The sequence below is a fragment of the Zalophus californianus genome, chromosome 4 (genome assembly GCF_009762305.2).
Source record: "Zalophus californianus isolate mZalCal1 chromosome 4, mZalCal1.pri.v2, whole genome shotgun sequence".
Lineage (NCBI taxonomy): Eukaryota > Metazoa > Chordata > Mammalia > Carnivora > Otariidae > Zalophus > Zalophus californianus.
The window spans coordinates 51,474,410-51,495,656 of record NC_045598.1 but is presented as its reverse complement, the minus strand read 5'-3'; positions in this window follow the sequence as shown (position 1 = coordinate 51,495,656).

Here is a 21,247-nt window from a genome sequence, read left to right as displayed (position 1 = left end):
TGATCTTTGGATGAGGCTTTGGACTATGGAGCCAAGACTGCCTGGGTTTGAATCCAGGCTATGCCACTCATAGCTGTATGACTTGAGCAAGCTATTTAACCTCTCTGCGCTTGTTTCCTTATCTGTGAAACAGGGGCATAAGAGTAGCTCCCTCACATGTTATTGAGAGTCCTAAAGGAGTTGGTTTGTATACAGTGCTGTTATGAACTGAATGTGTCCACCCCAAATTCCTATGTTGAAGCACTAACCCCCCAATATGCTGGTATTTGGAGGTGGGACCTTTGGGAGGTAGTTAGGTTTAGATGAGGTCATGAGCATATAGCTCCCATGATAGCATTAGGGATTAGTGTTCTTATAAGAAGAAGAGAGACCAGAGCTTCTTCCATCTCCACATTGTGAGGATACAGTGGGCAGGCTGCAGTCTGCAAGCCAGGAAGAGGGCCCTCACTGGGGAGTGGAATTATCTAGTACCTTGATCTTGAACTTCTCAGCCTCCAGAACTTCAAGAAATAAAGGTCTGTTGTTTAAGCCACCCAGAGCCTATGGTGTTTTGCTATGGCTGCCCAAATTAACTAAAGACAAAGTGCTTAGAACAGTATCTGGCTGGCATATAGCAAATGTTCATTAAATATTAGTTATTATAAATATTTCTCTGCTCCTCAACATACATTACCCCAATTGCCCTACTACTAACCTACCACTACCCTACTAGGACAACGACAGTGACTACTCCTCCTCCTCACACACTCACACACACAAACGTGAACTCTATGACAGCAGGGACCTTGTTCAACACTGTATCCCCACAGCCTAAAACTGTGTACAGAGAATGTAAGGCATTCAGAGAGTGCCGTTGTTGAATTCATTCAATGATTCGTTCATTCTTCAAATGTTTGTTGAGTGTTTACTATTTGCTAGGCACTATGGTAGCCTTTCTTATGTGTGGTATGTTGAAAAGAGACCAAGATTCTGAAACTGTTTTATGTTTTATGACCTGTGGCAAAAGACATACCTCTCTGGGCCCTGGTTTCCTTACCTAACAGAACAAGGGATTGGCCGCATGAGCTCTTCTATCTCTTCCACAGACACCATTTCCTAAGGATAGAGGCTAACACTCTACGGCCACAGGAAAGCAATCCAGTTCTTCAGTGAACTCTTTCTTGGCCAGCAAGGTTGGTGGTAAGGAGGTTGTTTGTTTAGCCAGTGATACTTGGTGGGCTTACACCACAGAGGAATGTTTTCCTAGACCCCGACCAGTGAAGCCTTGCTCTAACATGTCTGGGATTTATTTTAACCTTTCCGAACTTTGAGTTTCTCTGGAGTTTGAGAAACTGTTGTTTTTCTTCAACATGGGCTGTGTTAGAGTGGCTCCAAGCCTGGTAGGCAATGTCTTTATTTAATTATTTACCCAGAATGTTATGTTTTGGAATGCCTTGGGAGTAGGTATTACCAACTGACAGAATGCTTAATGGGACCTGTCAAAACTGCTCCTCCATGAGGCTTCTTGGATAGGTTTAAAAAAAAAACACATCCATCTGCCAGGTGCTTCTTAGCCTCCCCAAGTTTCTTGCAAAGTTAATTTTGAGTTGGGTGGCACTGACCCTCACATATTTAATGATAAAATCAACCATAAGTCCAGAAGACTAAAAAGAAATTCGGGAAAGAAGTCTTCTCCCTTCTTCACCTAGATACTTTTTCTTAAGATAAATAGTCATATGTCCCTGAGCCGCAAGATGTGATGTGATCGCAGGAATTGTGTCTCTGCTACAGGCAGGGAACAGACTCACCCAGGATCTCTGAGCAAACATCTGGTTACAGTCCACACCTGGTAGTTCTCCTGGTCTCTGCTGGTCCTAGAGCTTCCACTAACTGTCTGTGGGACCTTGAGCAAGTTGTTTTTCCTCTCCGAGCCAGTCTTTTCTTTTAAAGATTTTTTTTTTTTATTCATGAGAGACAGAGAGAGAGAGAGAGAGAAGCAGAGGGAGAAGCAGGCTCCCAAGGAGCAGGGAGCCTGATGTGGGACTCGATCCCAGGACCCTGGGATCATGACCTGAGCTGAAGGCAGACGCTTAACCATCTGAGCCACCCAGGCGCCCTTCTTTTAAAGTTGAGGAGATTGATCCAGTAGACTCTGACGTCCCTTCCGATGGTAGCATTTTATGTGTCTGAGATTCAGCCTCACACTCTGACTCTCTTGAGAATCCCATGAGGACCAGATCCTGCCTGCATAGATCTCCTTGGATTTGATCCTCTTCTGCCTTTAACCTGAAGCAGGTGTGGGCAGACATTTTTGGTAAAAGTCCAGATAGTAAATATTTTAGGCTTGTGGTCATATGTTATTTGTTGCAACTACTGAACTCTGCCATTATAGCTGAAAGCAGCCATAAACAACACATAAAGATTTGGGTGTCATTGTGTTCTAATACATCTTCATTTGAGGCTCCTGGCTGGCTCAGTTGGTAGAACATGCAACCCTTGATCTTGGGGCTGTAAGTTCGAGCCCCATGATGAGTGTAGAGATTACTTAAAAATAAAATCTTAGGGGCACCTGGGTGGCTCAGTCAGTTGAGTGTCCAACTCTTGGTTTCAGCTCAGGTCATGATCTCAGGGCTGTGAAATCGAGCCCTGCATGGGGCTCTATGCTCAGTGGGGAGTCTGCTTGAAGATTTCCTCCCTCTGCCCCTCCCCCTACTTGTGCACCCTCTCTATCTCTCTCTCTAAATAAATCTTTAAAAAAATAAGTAAAATCTTAAAAAAACAAAAAATAAAACTAATACAACTTCCTTTATAGGAACAGGTGACTGGCCCACAGGCAGTAGTTTGTGACCTGTCACCTAAAGTATTTTTAGAACATTCTTCCCTCCGCCCTGTATTTCCTCCTCAGCCGCCATACCTACAGGTACATCCTGACCAGCTCTGCTGAATATACCCTAGCATGATCAAGTAATTTCAAGATGGCGATTATTTGTCCCTTTTCCAATATGTAGCAGCCAAAATGTATTGGTTTGTTTTTGTTTATTTAGTCATTTATCCACTCATCGTTTCTTCCATCCATTCCAATCAACACACATTTACAAACCATCTACCACAGGGTAGACAACCCCCTGAGTTCTAGGAATACAAGAGGAAATGCTGTCCACAGTCTGCAGGGAGCCCAGCTCAGTGCTGTCAGGGAGCCTGGGCACCTTTAGGGAGAGCTGTCTGAGGCCTCCCCAGTTGGCTGCCCTGTTTCCTTTTCTCCCTTTTCATATTTGCCCAGGGTCCTAAGGAACATCTGCATTCCAATTGTCTTGCCTTTTTTCAATTCGTAAGTATGACTACCTCCTCTGCCTTCCTCCCATCTCTCATAACTTGAGGAAGTATTTTCTCCTTACTTAAATGAGACCTGATCATATTTTTTTATCTGTTTGAAGAGGACATTACACAAAACAGCAGAAGGGACTTCTCTTAGACTCTGAACAGGAGTAAATTACCTTTGGGATAGCATTGCCAACAAGGAGAACACTTCATTCTTAGAATTTCTATATACTCTAGAATCCCAGCTGAACCATGGGAGAAAATGCCAAAAGAGCCAGGTTAGCTGAGTTACTCCTTTAGCAAGATTTCTCTGGCAGGGAAAAAAAAAGGAAAATCAATATTCCTTTGTCTAGCCTCGGAAAAGTGTTAAAGCTATTTAGGTCATTAAAGAGCAATGGTTTCGAATAAAAACCAATACCTCTCATCATTAGTAGTAAAGTTGCTGTTGAATTTTATATCTCTCATCAAGAGGTACACATAAATTTTCAGATATGGCAAACATGGAAATTAAAGTGACCCCCAGATCTTGGACACAGAGAATTGAATTTCTGATCTAAAATTATAATAAAGATTTTTAATAACATATTGTGGGTTTTTAAAAAGAAAATGATTCTTTGAATAATAATGGATGATGGTGATAGTGATAGCCATGATAAGCTCACTCAGAAAATGAATTATGTGAGTGGGTGCATTGCCAATTCCAGACAACTGGAATTCCACTTACTACATAATACATAATTAAGTAATTGAGTGTGTCCATCTCTTTCTCATTTTCCTTCCATCTTTCCTTTCTCAAATGTTTATGAAGCCAGCCATGATGTTTTAAGCATTGGGTTAGGTTCTGGAAATAAAAGGAGAGATAAGATACCATCACCCTTCTGCTTAAATCCTTCAGTGGCTGACCCTTGCTATCAGGATAGTTTAGAGTACAATCTGTCCCCCGCCCATCTCTCCAGCTGCATCTCTCCCCCACCTCACACTCTTAGTGAGGCAGTCATCTGGGCCTTTCAGTTTCTCCTGCATGCCCCACGGCCCTCCTCCCTCAGAGCCTGTCTGTGTGGTATTTCCTATGCCCATCTTCTCTCCATCCAACCCTACCCCGCAACCTGAGAATACACCTTGCCCTGCCTAGCTTCTAGCCAACCTTCATGCTGTAGATTAAATTTCTTCTTCAGGGAAGTCATCCCCGAGTCCATTGACTTGGTTTGATCTTGTTGTTTCAGGGCACTTATTACAATTCAATCAGCTATCTGTGTAGTTACTGTAATCACTTGTTTAATGCCTCGCTTCTGTTTTGAATTGTAAACTTTATGAGGACAGGACTGGTTCACTACTGTCCCATGGATTTAAAACACTGAACCAGCATGTGGTAGAGAAGCCTCTGAACTCTAGCGTGGGGAATGGGGACTCGAAGTAGAGCTCAGGAAACCCCAAGGATCAACTTGCTCCAGTTTTACAATTTTGCCTCTTATTAGTCTTGTAAATAAAGAAGATGATGATAATTATTACATTTACACACACACAGAGTTTTCTTTTTTTTAAAATAGATTTTATTTTTTAAAGAAGTTTTAGGTTCACAGCAAAATTGAGTGGAAAGCACAAAGTTCCCATATACCCACTATCCCCACACATGCACAGCCTCTCCCACCACAGTCAATGAACCTACAATGACATATCATTATCACCCAAGTCCATAGTTTACATGAGGATTCACTCATTGTGTTATGCATTCTATGGGTTTTAACATGTATAATAGCATGTACCTACCATTGTAGTATCTATCATACAGAATAGTTTCTAAAAATTCTCATTGCTCCACCTATTTATCTCTCCCTCCCTACACATCCCTGGCAACCACTGGTCTTTGTACTGTCTCCATAGTTTTGCCTTTTCTAGAATATCATATAGTTGGAATCATGCAGTGTATAGCCTTTTCACATTGACTTCCTTCATTTACTAACATGCCTTTAGGTTTTTCCATGGCTTGATAACTCATTTCTTCTTCTTCTTCTTCTTTTTTTAAGGTTTTATTTATTTATTTGACAGAGAGAGACACAGTGAGAGAGGGAACACAAGCAGGGGGAGTGAGAGAGGGAGAAGCAGGCTTCCCGTGGAGCAGGGAGCCCTATGCGGGGCTCGATCCCAGGACCCTGGGATCGTGACCTGAGCCGAAGGCAGACACTTAATGACAGCCACCCAGGCGCCCAATAATAACTCATTTCTTCTTAGTTATGAATAATAATCCATTGTCTGGATATACCACAGTTTATTTATAATTTATCCTATTGAAAGACATCTTGGTTGCTTCCAAGTTTTTACAATTATGAATAAGGCTGTTTTAAACATCTGTGTATAGGTTTTTGTGTGAACATAAGTTTTCAACTCCTTTGGGTAAGGAGTATGATTTCTGGGTCGTATGGTAAGAGTATGCTTAATTTTTTAAGAAGCTACCAAACTGTCTTCCAAAGTGACTGTATCATTTTGCATTTCTACCAGCAATGAATCAGAGCTCCTGTCACTCTGCATCCTTGCCAGCATTTGGCGTTGCCAGCATTCTGGGTTTGGGACATTCTAAGAGGTATATGGTGGTGTCTCATTGTTGTTTTAATTCTCACTTCCCTGATGACCTATGATGTGGAGCATCTTTTCATATGCTTATTTGCCTTCTGTATATCTTCTTTGGTGAGTGTCTGTTAAGGCCTTCAGCTCATTTTTTAATCAGGTTGTTTTCTTATTGTTGACTTTTAAGAATTCTTTGTATATTTTGGATAACAGTCCTTTATAATCAGAGTGTCTTTTGCAAATTTTCTCAGTCTATAGCTTGTCACTTCTGAATCAGAAATCTTGAATTTTTTCCTGATCATACTCTTACACTGTCTAGATTCTCACAACCCTCTCTGGTTTTTCGGGTCTAGGCTAGGAAAAGATTTCAGAACCTCCCCTCCTCCTTACATGTTTCGTGGCAGAGTTAACTTGTATAAGTTGTCAAGCCACAGGAAGTTTTATTTGTCTTTTACACCCAGAGGACCAAACTCTAGGCTGTTATTTTGTGCCAATAACATCTAAAGATAAGTTTCCAAAAATTCCTGAGACCATATATTGTAAGCAGCTTGCCTGTAACATATAGCATTTAAACTGAATTACAGCTTCACCTTAGCCTAAGCAATGAAATAAAACTATATAACAACAAAAATAAAGCCTATTAAAGGGACACAAGAGATCTCAGATATGCTATCCCTCTAAAAATAATAACTTAATTATTAGAAAAAGAGCTATTGAATTATTAGGATAGCATTGCTCACTCAAGATCTTTGCCACCCAGCCTGGGGCCAGTTTCTACTCAATGTGTACAGAGGCAGTCCTGAGTTGTGATCAGGATACACATTTTGGAAATATTGACCTTCAAGTGCAAACATTTTTCCTGTGGTCTTTCTGGCCCCTGTCAGACTTAGTGGGTCTCATTTCTGGGCTGCAGGGGCACATATGTGGTTTTACTTACTTTAGATTGGCAGCCTTCCCCCACCCCTCTTTTTCCTTCCAAAGACTGGATTCTTCACCCAATTATCTATTTATCTTTCTCACATGAACTGCTTTAAAGTAGAATATAGTAAAGCGAATGTTTTCTCCGATGATAAACTTTCTAAGTTTCTGCTTCCTTCTCTGTTAAATAGAAAACAGTAATAATTTCTACCTTGGGGTTGTTGTGAGGTTGAGTAAGATAATGCAGGCATTTAATGCTATTTCTGGCAAGTAGCAAGAGTTCCACAAATGTTGATGGTAATAATAATGGAATGATGAATATAGGATCATGCATGCTGTTTATTTAGACTATTAGACTACTGATACCTGACTTTGGAAGAGCTTTATTTCAATGTTCCCAGTGTACTTGGAGCTGCAGTAGGCATAAAGTTGCCAAGATGCAAATGACTTATGCAAGCTGGTACTGTGGCCCCATGGCTCCTTTCTTGAGCTTGTTTTCCTAGGTGAACCAAGTTTACAAAGGAGCATCTCACCCAGACTGTCATAACACAGATGAAAAGAGTGTACTTTGGAGTCAGTGGAATCTAGTATTCACTTAGGACTGTCCTAGACAATCTGAGCTTACGGCTTTAGCATATATTTCTATCTAAGGAGGCTTTTTTTTTTTTTTTAGGACTTATTTATTTGACAGAGAGACAGCGAGAGAGGGAACACAAGCAGGGGGAGTGGGAGAGGGAGAAGCAGGCTTCCCGCCGAGAGGGGAGCCCGATGCGGGGCTCAATTCCAGGACCCTGGGATCATGACCTAGGCCAAAGGCAGATGCTTAACGACTGAGCCACCCAGGTGCCCCCTAAGGAGGCTTTCTTTTCCTCCCATAGAACTTTTTCTTGTTAACTCTTTTCTAATTACCATGGCAATAATACTTATTGTAGAGACCTTGGAAATTATAGAAAGAAAAAAAGAGAGAGAAAATTAACCTCTTCCAAATTCTCACTACCCAAATATAAACACGGTTGAGACTTTGATTACTTCTTATGTGTGTGTGTTTTTATGTGGAAAGAGAGAGACAGAGACAGAAATACTGAAGGAGATTGAGATTTGTTTCCTTTTCAGTTACTTGACTCCACTAACAGAGCCTGGACTCTATCATGTGTTAGAAGGAGATTCCTTGATCTCAAGGAAAGATGGTGTTGGCTCCTGATGGAGAGGTAGTCCTGTGATCCAGTTTTGGCTGATTCAATGGAAAGGAAATTACAAGGAGGTTTTGGGGAAGGAAAGAAATAGGAGCATACTTTTTTTGTTATCAAATGAGCTTTTTAAGGCTCCTGAGGTATTTCTTAATAGGTAGCAGTTTCAAGACTCAGTACATCAGGATGTCTGGAAAAGGTTCATTATTTCTAAAAGGTCTGTGTTCACTTCACATGTATTTCTCCATAATCATTCATTTCTTTATTATTTATTTATTCACTCCATAAACATGCAGGGCATAATCTTTGTCCTCAAAAAGTTTAAATCCCTGTGGGCAAGGCAGAATTCAAGGCAGGATGAAGACAGATCCAGCTTAAAGGTTCAGTGCAAGGTTTGAGAGCATAGATGGAGAAGACAGAGGAGGCCAGAGCCATGGGGCAGGGTGCTGGTGAAGACAGTTGGGGCATTTGACCTGAAAATCTTCAAAATTAATTAGCAATTGAAAGCAAAGTGCACACTTCTCAGATTCTCACCATCATCAGGTGGCATCTCCCATTTTTAAAAACTTACTTTGTGCCAACTGTGTTAAGCACTGTCAGGTATCATCTCATTTAACCTCCTGATCTGTGAGGTAGGTACATGTGGGACATCTGAGGCTCAGCAGGTGTAAATGATCTATCCAAGGTCACGCAGCAAGTGTAATGATCTGTCCAGTGTCACATGGTGAGGATGTGAATGTGCTAGGTCAGACCCCTGTCAACTTGTATCCAAAGCCTGGGCTCTAAAGGATCACAGTTCATAATGGCAGTTGGGTGTGGACGGGAAGGGAGGTGGGGGCCCCATCATGGAGCTTCTTGAATTCCTCACTAAGGAGTTGAAATTTGACTGTATAGGTAACCTGAACACTGTGTCATTTTTTGAAGAAGAGAGCTTAAAATCTGTAGACTTCCCCAGCTCAAATGCCCCAGCTGAGTGGCTTTCTTTTTTATTTTTTTGATTTTCCTCCTAAATTTTACACCTCTATTTTTTTTGCCAGTTACCAAATGCGTGGAAGAGAAGGAGAAAGATTTGTAGTGGCACAGGGTAGGGTAAAGGAGAGGGAGGGAGGAAGAAAACACTGATACTAGAAGCAAAACTAAGAAAGATTAGAAAAATAAAATAACCATGGCAAGAGGCAGCACAACACCCCAGGGAACTTCTAGAAGATGCACAGACCCCCAACTCCTAGAGTGTTCATTCGCTTAGGCCCACATCCCCCAAACCTAGAGAGAGTCCAGGGGAACAATTGAGCCATCCATTTAGCATAACTTATTTTAACTCCTGGCTTGAAGCCAGGCTTGTAGCTCTGTACTCACAGTGTGTACTCACAGAGCAGTGAAACTGCTCTGCATCCGGGGTAACAAAGCAACTGTTAATGGGAGTAATTAAGAGCCTTGGGGGTGATTTATACCTTTTGTTACTGTTCAAGTCGAAGTTACCAAAGACAACAATTATTAGTATCACAGGTGATCCTTAACCCAGGCAGGGAAGGCTGTGAAACCCAACTCCAGCTCGTACTTTCCCCACGCCTAGAGTTCACAGAAAAAGAACTCCGCGAGATGTACAGTTAAGAGAATTGGGAGACAATGCCCCTCAGGTTGGCTCAGCTTGGGAAATATGAAAATCATTAGCCTCTTTAATGAAGATAAAATATTGACAAAACTCTGAGGGAGGAGAGGATGACAATACTCCAGTGCTGATTTTCCTGAGAAACACTTAACTTTATCAGCTAAATTTTAAAATAAAATCTTTAAAACCTGTTTCTATTAGTATTGAAAAAGTGATTATGAGAAGCATTGTGTAAGTTGATTGAAATGGCTGGTTGGTGCTGTAGGTGAAGAGCAACCCCAGTCCTGAGCTTCATCTTTAAAAAGTCAAATGACACCAAGGAGGGAAAGATTAGAGCATGTGGGGAAATCTGTTGCTCTGTATGGAAGAAGTCAGAGCAGTGCAAGTTACCAGCCCTCCCTTGTTGTCAGCTCTAGGCCTACCCCTTACACACATGTGTTGCTCTGGCTTTCCCAGCAGCTGCCCAGCTGGCTACCGCTCTAGGCTCTAACTTCCAAGCCACCTGCCCACCAAAATGGGGGTCTGGTTCAGCTGAGACTGGCACATTGCCCCCAGACTCACTCTATTTTTTTAAAGGTATTATTTACATACCATAACATTCACCATTTAAAGTGTATAATTCAATGGTTTTTAGTATAGTCACAAGGTTGTACAACCATCATCACTATCTAAATCCAGAACAGTTTCATCAACCCAAAAAAGAAACCTTGTTTCTCTGGATTTAACTATTCTGGACATTTCATATAAATGGAATCATGTACTATATGGTGCTTTGTGTCTGGCTTCTTTCACTTAGCATAATGATTCAAGGTTAATCCATGTTGTAGCATGCGTCAGTCAGTAATTTATTCCTTGATATGGCTGAATAATATTCCATTGTATGGCTGTACCACATTTTGTTTATCCATTCATCAGTTGATGGACATTTGGGTTGTTTCCCCCTTTGATTATTCTAAAGGCTTGCTACAAGCAACCATGTATAAACTGTTGTGTGAACATATATTTTCATTTTTTTTTAAGTAATCTCTACACCCAGCATGGGGCTCAAACTCATGACCCCAAGATCAAGAGTTGCGTGCTCTACCAACTAAACCAGCCAGGTGCCCCTATTTTCAATTCTCTTGAGTATAAACCTAGGAGTGGCATTGCTAGGCCATATGGTAGCACTGTGCTTAACTTTTTGAGGAACAACCAAACTGTTTTCCACAATGAGTGCACCGTTTTACAGTTCTGCCAGCAATGTATAAGGGTTCCAATTTCTACATATCTTCACCAATACTTGTTATTGTCTGTCTTTTTTTATTAAAGCCATTATTATGGGTGTGAAGTGATATCTCATTGTGGTTTTGATTTACAATTCCCTAATAAGTAATGTTAAGCATCTTTTCATGCACTTATTGGACATTTGCATACCTTCTTTGGAGAAATGTCTATTCAAATCCTTTCCCCTTTTTAAAATTGGGTTGTTTGTCTTTTGATAGTTAAGTTGTAAGCATTCATTTTATATTCTGAATGCTAGACCCTTATCAGATATATGATTTGTAAATATTTTTCCCATTCTATGAGTTGTCTTTTTGTTTACTTGATAGTGTCCTTTGACATATAAAAGTTTTTAATTTTGATGAAGTCCAATTTATTTTTCCTTTGGTTGCTTGTGCTTTTGGTGTTATACATTGCCTAGCTCAAGGTTACAAAGACTTACATTTATGTTTGCTTCTGAGAGTTTTATAATTTTTGCTCTTCCATTTTGATGTTTGATCCATTTTGAGTTAATTTTTTTATATCATGTGAGATAAGGGTCCAAATTCATTCTTTTTCATGTGGACGTCTATTTTTCCCAGCGTCATTTGTTTGAAAGGCTGTTCTTTCTCCACTGAATTGTCTTGACACCCTTGTTGAATCAATTGACCATAGATGTATATATTTATTTCTGGACTTTTAATTCTATTCCATTCATCCATATGTCTACTTCTATGTCAGTACCACCTTGTTGTGATTACTGTAGGTTTGTAGTAGATTTTGAAATTAGGAAGTGTGAGTCTTTCTAATCTGTTCTTTTTGAAGATTATTTTGGCTACTCTGAGTCTCTTGCATTTCCATATGAATTTTAGGACCATCTTGTCCATTTATGCAAAAAAAAGGCACTTGAAATTTTAATAAGGATTATATTGAATTCTAGATCAATTTGGGGTGTATTCCCATATTAACAGTACTAAGTCTTCCAGTTCATGGGATGTCTTGTTATTTATTTAGGCAGAAATTCTTTTATTTCTTCTAACAATATTTTGTAGTTCTGTGTTTAAGACTTGCATTTCTTTTTTAAAAAATTTATTCCTATTTTATTACTTTTGATGCTACTGAAAATGGAATTGTTTTCTTATTTTTTTAAAGATTTTTTATTATGCTATGTTAATCACCATACATTACATCATTAGTTTTTGATGTAGTGTTCCATGATTCATTGTGTATAACACCCAGTGCTCCATTCAATATGTGCCCTCTTTAATACCCATCACCAGGCTAACCCATCCCCCCACCCCTCTCCCGTCTAGGACCCTCAGTTTGTTTTTAGAGTCCATAGTCTCTCATGGTTCGTCTCCCCCTCCGATTCCCCCCCCTTCATTCATCCTCTCCTGCTATCTTCTTCTTCTCCTTCTTTTTTTTTTTTTAACATATAATGTATTATTTGCTTCAGAGGTACAGATCTGTAATTCAACAGTCTTGCACACTTCACAGCGCTCACCATAGCACATACCCTCCCCAATGTCTATCACCCAGCCACCCCATCCTTCCCACCCCCCCACCACTCCAGCAACCCTCAGTTTGTTTCCTGAGATTAAGAATTCCTTATATCAGTGAGGTCATATGATACATGTCTTTCTCTGATTGACTTATTTCGCTCAGCATAATACCCTCCAGTTCCATCCACGTCGTTGCAAATGGCAAGATTTCATTCTTTTTGTTGGCTGCATAATATTCCTGTGTGTGTGTGTGTGTGTGTGTGTGTGTGTGTGTGTGTGTGTGTGTGTGTGTGTGTATACCACTTCTTCTTTATCCATTCATCTGTCGATGGACATCTTGGCTCTTTCCACAGTTTGGCTATTGTGGACATTGCTGCTATAAACATCGGGGTGCACGTACCCCTTCGGATCCCTACATTTGTATCTTTGTGGTAAATACCCAGTAGTGCAATTGCTGGGTCGTAGGGTAGCTCTATTTTCAACTTTTTGAAGAACCTCCATACTGTTTTCCAGAGTGGCTGCACCAGCTTGCATTCCCACCAACAGTGTAGGAGTGTTCCCCTTTCTCCGCATCCCTGCCAACATCTGTCATTTCCTGACTTGTTAATTTTAGCCATTCTGACTGGTGTGAGGTGATATCTCATTGAGGTTTTGATTTGGATTTCCCTGATGCTAAGTGATGTTGAGCACTTTTTCATGTGTCTGTTGGCCATTTGGATGTCTTCTTTGGAAAAATGTCTGTTCATGTCTTCTGCCCATTTCTTGATTGGATCATTTGTTCTTTGAGTGTTGAGTTTAAGAAGTTCTTTATAGATTTTGGATACTAGCCCTTTATCTGATATGTCATTTGCAAATATCTTCTCCCATTCTGTTGGTTGTCTTTGGTTTTGTGGACTGCTTCTTTTGCTGTGCAAAAGCTTTTCATCTTGATGAGGTCCCAATAGTTCATTTTTGCCCTTGCTTCCCTTGCCTTTGGCGATGTTTCTAGGAAGAAGTTGCTGCGGCTGAGGTCGAAGAGGTTGCTGCCTGTGTTCTCCTTTAGTATGTTGATGGACTCCTGTCTCACATTTAGGTCTTTCAACCATTTTGAGTTTTAAAGATTTTATTTATTCATCAGAGAGTGAGCGAGTGAGCACAAGAAGGGGACGGAGAGACAGAGGGAGAAGGAGACTCCCCACTGAGCAGGGAGCCAGGTGTGGGACTCCATCCCAGGACCCGGAGATCATGACCTGAGCTGAAGTCAGACACTTAACCAACTGAGCCACCCAGGTGCCCCTGTTTTCTTATTTTTATATTCAGATTGTTCATTACTAGTGTAAAGAAATACAATTGAGATTTTTTGTTTTTTGTTTTGTGGAGGTAGAAACTGGTGCCTGAACAATTGAGTTTAGTATATTGCTGAAGCAATCTTGCTGAACTTGTTTATTAGCTCTGATAAGTTTTGTGTGTTGGGGGGGTGGATTCCTTAGGATTTTCTGTATGCAAGATCATGTTATCTGCAAATAGAAGATAGTTTTGCTTCTTTCCTTCCATTCTAGCCATTGTCTTGGCTAGAAACCTCTAGTACAATGTTGAATAGAAGGCATGAAAGTACACATCCTTGTTTTGTTTCTCATCTTGGGGGAAGGCTTTCAGACTTTCACCAATATGTTTGATGTTAGCTGTAAAGTTTTTGTAGATGCCCTTTATCAGGTAAGGAAGTTCCCTTACATTGCTTGTTTGTTTAGTATTTTTATCGTGAAAAGCTGTTAAATTTTGTCAAATGCCTTTTCCTCATTTATTGAGATGATCATATGGTTACCAGACTCATTGTTGTATAACAAAGTGTATAGGAAAAAAAGATAAGAATGGTCTTCTAAAACAAAACAAACAGAAAAACCTTTTTTGGTGACACGTCTTTTCTTAGAAGATATAGCATATTATCAAGTATAATAACAGCAATAATAATACAGATATGGTTTTGAAGTGTCTTCTTTAAATGCACTTTCTTTTCTAATCCTCAAACACTCATGCATGGTGAACAAAAAATGGCACCATTAACTCTTTTTTATATATTACACATCTAGGGTTCTTTTGACCTTATGTCTATAACTGTTCTCCAGAAGTAAGATCTAGTCTATTCAGAAAGTACTCATATATACTTTTTATTTGTTGTTTTATTTTTTAAAAGCCTTTGGGTTTTATTTTCATTTCAGAAGTAATTAATATTTTCTTTTTTTTGTTTGTTTCTGTTTTAAGAATATAGGCTTGGGGCACCTGGGTGGCTCAGTTGTTAAGTGTCTGCCTTTGGCTCAGATCACAATCCCAGGGTGCTGGGATCAAGGCTCACATCGGGCTCCCTGCTCAGCGGGGAGCCTGCTCTCCCTCTCCCACTCCCCCTGCTTGTGTTCTTTCTCTCACTTTGTCTCTGTCAAGTAAATAAATAAAATCTTTAAAAAAAAAAGAACGTAGGCTAAACCAGGAGAGCCTGGGGACTCAGTCGGTTGAGCAGCAGACTCTTGATCTCAGCTCAGGCCTTGATCTCAGTGTTGTGAGCTCAACCCCATGTTGAGCTCTGTGCCCAGTGTGGAGCCTACTTAAAAAAAATAGACCAAATCAAAAAGAACAATCTTCCTTAATTCCACCATTCAGATAAATGATCTTTATGATTTGGGTGTATAACCAAAATTTCTATTTCCTATATTCATATGTGAGTATGTGTTTACATATGTGTAGAGAGGGTATTTATGTAAATAGGATTGTATTGTTCTTGTTTTGTAATCTGATTTTCCCCCTTTCTATCAAGTAGTGTAATTATCTTTCTATGTCTTCAAATATTCTTCTGTTGTCATTTTTAATGTGCTATGCAGTACTCCATAATATTAATGTATAATAGTTTAACCATTCTCCGGATGTTGGACATTTTAGATTATTTTCTTTTTTTCTATTATAAAGAACTCTACAACATTCATATATAAATTTTTACAGCCTTTTGCATAAATATTTTTGTGTTCATCCTGGATTCTTAGGCAAATTTTTAGAAAAAGAATTATTGGATTCAAGGGTAAGAGAATTGTTTAAGTTCTTGGTGCATATCACCAAATTACTACTAAAATATTGTAAGAATTTATACTTCCACTAGCAGTACCTAACTTCCTGCATTCATACCAACCCTGGGTATTATAATTTTCTTTAATCTTTACCAATCTGTTGATAAAATATGATTACCTAACTTTTCATCTGCATTCCTTTGACTCTTAGGAAGTTGAGCTTTTTAATACCTACTTGAAAATTTCTTCTTTTTTGTTTATACTTCTTGTATTAGTATTGTTTCATTTTTCATGATTTTTATGTGTCCTATTAATAATCCTGAATTTGAGATTAAGGAGTTCTCTCATGACTAGTAACATCAGAACTGCCTTTTTCAGTTTCCTTTTCTTGCAATTATTGAAACTAGGAAATACAGAAAAATGTAAAGAAAATAAGAAAAATCACCCAACCTCATCACTCTGAGGTCCCCAGTCCTCCAAAAATGAGAACTATCATTTCCTCAGTCAGAGGGTACTAGAATTTTGAGATTTTTGATACATATTGCCAAATTTATCTTCAGAAAGGTTGTGCCAATATGTGGACCATTGGCAGTTTAGAGAATATAGAAATAAATAGTGATTTGGTAGAGATAAGGAGCCTAGTTTTAGAGATGGTAAGTTTTGAGCCTATTTCAAGAGATCATACTTCATTGGAGGTAGGAAAAGAGGTCTGGGTGGCAAACAGAGTCATTTCAAGACCTTAATAGACCTTAGACATTCTTACTTTTGAAGGCTCCACCCACCTCATACCAAACACATTACAATGCACTCACATTCACAATCATATAATTTTTTCCACAAAATTTGGAAGGACTTTTATAATATTAAGTTTGCTAAAAATAATTTTCTTTGTGATTTAAACTTATATATAAAAATGATACAATCATTGACTTATTACACTGAACCAATTGACATAATATTACAGTTTGTAAACATTTAAACATGTATTAATTTTTATTGATCTCTTGCGTACCTTGCCCACTTTCCCCCAATAATAATAGTTTCATAAAACTATAATTTGAGGGCTTCTGGGTGCCTCAGTTGGTTTAGTGTTTGCCTTCAGCTCAGGTTATGTGCCCGGGGTCCTGGGATTGAGCCCCACATCGGGCTCCCTGCTCAGCGAGGAGTCTGCTTCTCTCTCTCCCTCTGTCCCTCCTCCCACTCATGTGCTCTTTCTCTCTCTCTCTCAAATAAATAAATAAAATTTTTTTTAAAAAAGAAAGCTATAGTTTCTAAGCACTGACCATAGTGCCTAATGGATAGCCTACTATCAAGGTAGGGCTGGTGGTCATTTGCATATGGGGGGCTATGAGGTGAGCAGATTCCAAGGTAATCAATTTCATAAACTTCAAGATAGGCTAGTACATTTGTAAAGGGTCCTAATCCTAGAATTTAACTGCCAGGGTTCAAAAATTCCAACACCAATATTTCTTAATAATGTGACTTTGTATCAGTTACTTAACCTCTCAAGTCTTAGTTTCCATTGCTGATAGTAAATACCTACCATAGGTGGTCACAAGTTTGAATGAGGTACTCTGCTTGGATCCAAGTTGGGCACATAGTAGTTGCTCAGTGTGTTAGATGATATTTGTTTAGATCTCCTTGGGCAAGGAGGTTGGGATAGAAGGATGCAGAAGTGTCACAGGAGTGGTTCAACAGGTTTGATAAAAATCAAGAAGCAGGGCAGGAGAATTTCTGAAAAGTTGTAAGGAAAAAATTGGATAGGGTCTGACAGCCCAGAGAAGAGTATTGCTAGCTCCAAATAGCTACCACTCTGTGCATGGGAAGAACTGGACTGGCACTGGGACAAAGAGCACATTACAAACTTGCCTTGTTGCTATTAAATCTCTGGAAGCGGGAGCACATCATTTTGTACCCTGAGAGAGCAGCTCGGGGTAAAGAAGGGGGTCCCTGCTGAGGTCCATATTAATGCTGCAGCAGGAACTGTTCTGAAGGGATCCCTCAATAAAACTGAAAACAGATGGGACCATAGCTGGAGCTCATTTTGCAGAGATGACAGGATTGGTAGAGTTTTAGGATTGCCAACAGGTTCTGAGTGAAACGCTGAAGTCTATTGAAACCTGATTAACAGCTACTCCGGGGGCTGAAATAAGCCACCTGACTGACTGGTGGAGAAAAATCCCTTCCTACATCAGCCTAGTGCTCTATATCATATGGGGCCTTGGACAAGTTGAAAAATGAGTTAACAACTTTAAACCTGCTTTAAAACTCTTATCGAAGCACTTATGGAGTACCTTATAAGGTGAATTTGTACAGTGCTTTGTAGGAAGTTCTACTGGTATGGTTTTATTCAATGTAATGAGTTTTTATTTGATACTTAGAAGACCTGAGTTCAAGACCTGGCTCTGTCACCAATCAGTGGTGCTGCCTTGAAAGTCCCTCTGCCTGTGTGGCCTCAGTTTCCTCAACTAGAATGTAAAAGGATTGCGCTAGATGAATATTGAGGCTCCTTAGAACTTTGAAAATGAAATGACTTTGTAAATGCTGTCCTTGGCACTCTACTTGGTACTGAGGACATCTCAGAGGACGTCTTCAATCTCTGGAAATTCCTCTCTCTGTATGTAAAAATAAGAAACATCTAAACAGGATAATGGAAATTGTATATTTCAATCATTTTTCTGGCAAGCTAATGTGTTTACTGACAAATTAATGTGTCTAATATGCAAGGTACAACTATTTAACATCTTTTGGAGATGATGTTTTGTTTTTGTTTCCTCTTTAAACATTTTTTTTATTTGAGTACATTTGACACACTGAAGATAATGTTAGAATCTAAATCGAAGCTTCTCATAAATGTGAGACCTAGGAAAAATGACTCTGTGGGATCTCTAAAATGGCAGTGTAAGATTTATGAAAGAATGATAAGACATGACCCCTACTCTCAAGAGCTATTTTCTGACTCACTAGGAAGACAAAATACGTATACCTGGGACAGAGAGCAACAGAAGGCATGAGTTCATTTCATGTCAGATGAAGATCCAGGCAATGAGGACTAGAGCCATTCACTAATAGGAAAGCCAGCCTGGACTAGTGCAATTTGTGACCACTCTTGGAGGAGGAAGGGCTTGACCTGGGCCCAGTGGAAGGAATGGTATTTTTAAATATACTTTTAATTATTAACTTCTGACTATGAAAATAATGCAAGTGTTTCAAAAGTCTTTATGTTGTAAGTAATTGAAAACCCAACTTAAATTTTCTTGAATAACTAATAGAATTTATTTACTCATATAACTGAAAAGTCTAGAGATACGTTGTATTTTTTCCAGAGAGTCAATATGTCACCAGGGACGAGATTGCTTTTCTCTCAGCTCTGACTTCCAAGGTATTCACCTTAAGGCAGGCTCAGCTTATGGTTACGAAATGGCTATCAAAGCTCCTAAGACAAATGCTTCCTCATTTATGGCAAGTCACAGAGTGTCCTCTTTTGTCCCAGTGTTCCAAGCAAAAGTCCAGACACTCACTCTGATTGGAATGGCTTAGGTCATGTGCCTACTCCGAAACAATCCCTGGAGTCATCAGGACTCAACCAGCTGACTGGATCAGTCTCAGTTAAAAGCTCCACCCTGGTCATGGTGGTAGTGGTTGGGAACGCGGAGTCAGCATCTCTGAAGCAGATGCATCCCCAAATGGAAATCAGGCATAGCTGGGATGGAGGCAAGGATGCGGCAACCATAAATGTCCTTTATAATTTGTTAATGGTAGAATTTTAGGAAGTATGGAGAATTGAAAAGTCTCCTATAACCCTAACACTCATGGGTCCTGAGTATTAACATCATAGCAGATTTCCTTCCAGTCTTTTTTGAAAAAGTTAACACCATGTAAATATTCTACTTGTACCATGTCACTTACTCTTAACAGCAATCTAATAGGTTGGTATTATTATTATTGTCTCCATTTTGTAGATGAAAAAACAGGTTCAAAGGAGTTATACAATTTGTTCAAGATTACACAGCTAGTACTTGAGCTTGTATTTGAACTCAGGTTTGTGTCTCTCTAGAACTCAAGCTTTTAATCACTGTGCCATCTTCTTTCATATAGAATTGGTATCATAGCATATATCCAGTTTTTGTTATGATTTTCTTCACTTATTGTTATATCATGAGCTATGTACAGTCCTTAAATAAGCATTTCTAACTAGTGACTTAGATCAGGTGTCCTAGGGCGAGGACTCTGAGATGGAGTTTTGTGTGTAGGCAGTTTATTGGAAAACAGCACCTTTGAGGGAGTGAGAGAGGCAGGACTGGCAGAGGGATACGTTAAAACGCAGAGAGGCCTCAGCCAATGCTGTGCGAGCTCTGTAGCTGGAATGACCCTTCAGAGCTGTCCCATCTTGAGGCAAGGGGACTGGATCTTTCTACCCATCAGCCACCAGGGGGCTTGACGTTGGACGGGGTGGCTCTCTTGGGCTCAGCGCAATTACTGGACAGGGGCTCAGCAACTAGGAGAAAGGGAGCATCTAGACAGGGCACCCCAGCGTTTACTACAGCCAGGCTGTTTGGAGAGGAGAGAATATTCCTAGGAAGACAGGGGATTCATTTGAGTTCTCCTATTTCTCCTCACAATACAGCTACCAGAAATATTTTTTCCAACAAACATTTCAAACATTTCCTCTTCCCAAAAACTTAGGATGTGTTTGATATCAAAAAGAGGGCAATGTGGTGGAGTAGGAAGTACATTAGGCCTAGAGACAAGAGATCTGAACACGAATCCTAGCAGTGTGAACTTGAACAAATGTCTCAACCTCTCTAAGCCTCTATTTCATCAACTGGAGCAGGGTTCCTCAGCCTCAGCACAGCTGACCTTAGGGACAGGAATTCTTTGCTGGGAGAGCAGACTGTCCTGTGCACTGTAGGATGTTTAGCAGCATTGCTGGTCTCTACTCATTAGAGGCCAGTAGCACTGGCTGGCCTCTTTTGATGTGACCATCAAAGATGCCCCCAATGTTGGCAGTGTCTCCTGGGGGGGGGGGGGGCGGCAAAAACTCTTCCCCTTGAGAAGCATTATCTAGAATGTAAGTGCTATCTCCCTGTTGAGCTGTTGGGAGAGTTAAATAAGATAACCATGAGTATTCAAATCCCAAACCACTGCATACACGTACCCATGCACCTCTCCAACCCCTTCCCTTGTCCTTGTCACTGCTGCAGTATCAGGGTTAGCAGGAGCTGGTTTGAGCCCTGATCAGTCATGGGGGGGGCATTATTATTCACTTGCTCACATCTTGGTCTTGGACTGTTTTGTGGAGGTTTGCAGAGTGACAGGAGGAATAGAAAGGCCATGGGCCCTGAAGTCAGACCTGGTGGGCCCTCTCAGATCTGTCATTTGCTAGCTGTGAAGAGGCTGACAGTGCCACTTTGTAGGTCTCAATTTCCTCACAATGTGATATGAGGATTGCCTGGCATACACTGTGCGAAGCACCTGGTATGTTGTAGGCTCTTTGCTTTTCTCACCTTTCCAATAGTACTGTCAACTCTTTGAGGGAGAAGAGTATATGTCCTACGTTTTTATGCAAGCATTCTGGTGCCCAGAATGGGAACTCAATACATTTGGCTCAGTGAAGAGGAAATCAAGAACAAGACATGAAGCAGCTCCTTCAGGTGTCTCAGGCTGGAACATCTTCCTATGCACAGAAAGTCATGTAGTAAGTCATGGGGAGTCAGACCACCTGAGCGCCTGTTCTGGTCTCAGCATTTCCTATCTCTTTGATCTCAGTAAAGTTCATTCCTCTGGGACTCTCTCTGTTTCCCTCAGTTATAAAATGGGAATAATAATAATATGTTGTATTAGTTTCCTAGGGCTATTGTCACAGAGCACTGTAAACTAAGGGGCTTAAACAGAAATAATATT